Here is a 4156-nt window from a genome sequence, read left to right as displayed (position 1 = left end):
GGGCAAGCCTCATTGCCCCTAATAGTGGGGATATGTTTTCATTACTGGCCATGGTAAGCCTGGGTTATGTTGGGGATAAAAACAGTCACCCCTCAGGGTCCCTTGAGGGGTAAGGGCTAGTAACTAAATCAGGGGAATACCGTGCCCATGGCTCCTTCAGCCGTTCAGGACTGGCACAAAGTCAGCCTTTCATCCTTTCAGCACGGCTCTCACACCTTAGGAGGTGGATAGCAGAAGGGTTGGTGAAGGGACAGAAACAAAAGAGGGAAGAAAAAAAGACCATGCAAAATTAGTTGATCGAGGGCTGAGTCCCGAGGTTGGGGGGTTCCCCATCATTGGGTCCCAGTCTGCGCCTCCTAAGCCCCCCCTGGACAACAACGGGCCAGGGATTGGGGGGTGTTGTAGGACAGACTAAAGATCTCTGCAGCCAATCAAAGCCTGGCTCTGAGACAAAATGTTCAAGGCACAAGTCTGAAATCCAGGGAATGGACCTAGAATGGGTCCAGGTCTTCCAATACCTTGGGTAATCCTGATTGCCGCAAAGCCAGATTAAGATAAAAATTGGAAGCAGTTCAAAATGAAGCTGCCAGGATCATTCTGGGTGCCCCAGGTGAACAAAGGTCCTCACCTCTCATGGAGGCAAACCTTCTCCCCCTGGAATCACAATTTGATCTAATGGCAGCTCAGTTCCTTTCAAAGGTCATCCAGACTCCCCAGGACCACAAAAAAAAAAAATACTCAGACGCCTAAACGTACTCCACGAGCTGTTTGAAAACAACCCCTGGCTGTCTCACACAGCCAGGGTTGTTGATACGCTATCAGCTCAAAGAACAACTACTTGCCAAAGGCATGAACTCCTCCCACCGTAACTTTATTGAAGCTCCACCGTGGGCACAAACCCTGATCGAGTTCTGTTATGAGCTTGTCAAGGAGAAAGAATCAATACACCATGCCTAGTCTAAAGGGAGAAGCTGAGAGGTCATTGGGAGCCATCATCCTCTGGGAAGTAGAACCTACTTCACAGATGGATCAGTCGATCCCTTAAAACCACACTGCAGGTGCTGGCTTTGGGAGCAAGGAATGCCACACAATCCATGACGGTAACAGACAACCCTCCTTGCTACAGGCAGAGGGAGTTGCGATCATGGGAGCCCTAGCCCATGCGTCCCTGAGAGAAGGATATGTGGTCATACATACACACTCTAGTGCAGCCATTGACTGTCTACAGCAAAGCTCACACAAAGGTGACATCTACCTCCTGACCACTGTCCTCACCATAGCACAGAGGATTCTTGCTCAGGGTAGAAGAATAATCATAAACTGGGTCCCTAGCCACATAGACTCAAGGGAATGAGCTTGCTGACAGACTAGCGACAATGGCAGGGGTATGCCCCAAATGCCATGATCATAAAACCGAGCCAAAAAATCTTAAGGCAGAATGTAATGTTACAGCTCATGCCTTCCTTCTGCAGCTTCACAGAGAGAAAACGAGTCCTCCCCCTAGGCCAGATGGTACTCAGATGACACAGGTTATGAGCCAACTGAAGCAATCAATTGAGGTACCGAAGTCATTCTACCATTACGTATGGTAGATCATACAGACAACTGACTATTAAGACAGGTGTTGCATGCACTGTGGCGAGCCGAACGCCACACTAGTACATTACTTACAGAATTGTAAGCACACACAATTCTAAGACAGGGTCTGCCACAGCAGCTGCCGGGCTGGTAAAGAGATTATGCCGCATGCTTACATGGCGGCAGGAGCGCCTGCTGGCAATCCGCCACCACGGTAAGCATAGAGTGTCAGAGAATAAAATGAGAGGCATAACAGCTGACACAGCCGGGCAATATGTATGAAGGCCTGGGCGAAACCAGATCTTCGTAAATCTCCAACGAACGAACGAACCGAGATTAGCAATCTTCGATCCTCCAGACGACCCACAACAGCAACAGCAGCAACACAAGGACTGCGCAGTCCTTAGCCGACCGAGAAGCCTATTAATGGTATAAAGTCTTCATTACTGGCCATGGTAGGCCTACGATATGTTGGGGAGAGAAATTGTCCACTCCTCAGAGTCCCTTTCCAGGCCAAGTGATAAACAACTAAACAAGGGAATGTCGTGCCCATGGCCTCCCCCGTTCATGACTGGCACAAAGTCAGCCTTTCATCCCTTCAACACGGCTCTCACACCTTAAGAATGGATAGTAGAAGGGGTTGGAGAAGAGAAGGAAACGAACAGGGGAAGGAGAGCAGACTGTGGCGAGTGGAAGGTGTGATCTTCTAACCCCCCCCCCCCCCCCCCCCCCAGCACAACGGGCATAAGACTAGGGGAAAGGAATTTGGGATGCAAAGGGATATTTATTTAAACTATGCTTTATTTGCCGTGCTCTTGTTAACCCAAGGTAACTCCATAAATATAATCGAAAATTATTTATACAGTACTAAGTAACAATACATATGATTTAAACGTTTATTACCCTTCCACTGTGATCATTGTTCACATTTATAAATTAGAGTAAAAATAATGTAAATTATTTAAAATGTGCAGGAACATCTGTTATAATTACAATTCAGAATAAAATATCAGTACAATATAATTACAATAATGAAAGAGCGATCTCTGTGCACGAATCACTCAAAACTCTGAAAACCTCGAGTAAAGGCGTGGAGGCAAATCGCCTCTTGTGCCTCCGCCTCACACCGAGTATTGAAGCCGATGCCCAGGTCCGAGAGGCGCGTCTTGATCCAGTCGTCGACCTTGGCCTCCAGCTCGGGGGTGTACTTCCCCTTCCAGTCTCCCACCTCACCTGCAGAAACAAAGCATTATTTGGGAAGAAACGCCTGGGTGAATATTTATCTCTCTGGGCTTGGTGATGATCTATGTTCATCCAAATAATTATTATAAATTTCGCAATATTCAACAGTCACTGTTCACGCACCCTTCCTGAAGAAGCCGCCGTCCTTGTTGACGATTTCCATGTTGAAGACGGCCTCCATGTCCCCGCCTCCGAGGACAGAATCGCGCGCCTTCATCTGAGAAAAGCTTGTGTGGCGAGCCACCTGCAAGAACCACCAGACGGGTTAAAGGCACGAATTCTCAAATGACATCACAATTACAGTTAATACAATAACAATCGTTAAGTAAAATGAGACACTCGGATTAAATTCAACCTAGAAGTCGGTGCTTGACTGCTTACATTGTCCAGCTGCTCTTGGTGAGTTTAGTGCCAAGGAAATCATCTAGTCTTTTTAGTTCTTCCATGTTGTTTTCCTTTAAATCCTCGTAGAAGAGGAAGTGTAGATTAGGGTTGTCTTTCTTCTCCCAGGCTTCCTTCAGGTGCTGCCAATAAGGTCCATACACCACTGAAGGAAAAATATATATGCAGCGAGTAAATGTATAATAATCATGCAGAACGACTATATGAATCACTGATGAATCTTCAATGCCTATACTTACAGTCCCCGTCGATAAAGTATTTTACGAAGTCCTCAAAACTTCCAACGTAATTATGGTTTTGAAAATTCTTGAGTGATGACAGAAAGACACCAGTACATCCTTCGGGTTCCTTGCTACATAAACCACCTGTTGAATGAAGAAGTATTGCTACGTGGATGGATATAGTAATGGGTAACGAATAATTTGTTTGTGATTTGGACAGCCAGCAACATGCACCGAGTCACACCGCACTCGCACTCACTCACTTTTTCACCATTTCTCATGCTCACGCATAATAATATCCCTGCATCGTAAAGCAATTGGTGGTGTCCGGAATACTGCGTAAAATATAAATTGTCTTACAAGTGCCTGTCTATTATCGCCATTTACATCTGTTTTTGGGACTTTCTTAGGCTACTTCTGTATGTTTACAACACTTACTTTTGAGGTTTCCTTTGATCATCTTACCGCATTCAATTATAGAAAAGCTAAACTGTAGTGAAAGGTCAATGATATCCTTTAAAAAATGAGGGCAAAGCTGAAGTTGGAATCACTTTGCAATATGAGTTGCAGAAATTGCCAAACAGAAATAAATATATGGCACGAAGTTTTATTTCTCATTAATGTTAATGCTAGTTTGGAGTTCTTTACAGCCAGTGAGACTGAGTATTAATTCAACATTTAAAAGTTTTCCCAAAATAACCGTTCTTCCCATC

At 45.3% G+C, this 4156-nt stretch overlaps 1 pseudogene; it reads right to left on the bottom strand.

Annotated features, from left to right (window-relative positions):
- Positions 1–2361: 2361 nt before the first annotated feature.
- The window catches only part of LOC119568965, a 3846-nt pseudogene continuing 2051 nt past the window's right edge, over positions 2362–4156 (bottom strand).

The sequence above is a fragment of the Penaeus monodon genome, unplaced genomic scaffold (genome assembly GCF_015228065.2).
Source record: "Penaeus monodon isolate SGIC_2016 unplaced genomic scaffold, NSTDA_Pmon_1 PmonScaffold_1183, whole genome shotgun sequence".
Taxonomy (NCBI): Eukaryota; Metazoa; Arthropoda; class Malacostraca; order Decapoda; family Penaeidae; genus Penaeus; species Penaeus monodon.
This window is presented reverse-complemented; position numbering and strand designations above follow the sequence as displayed.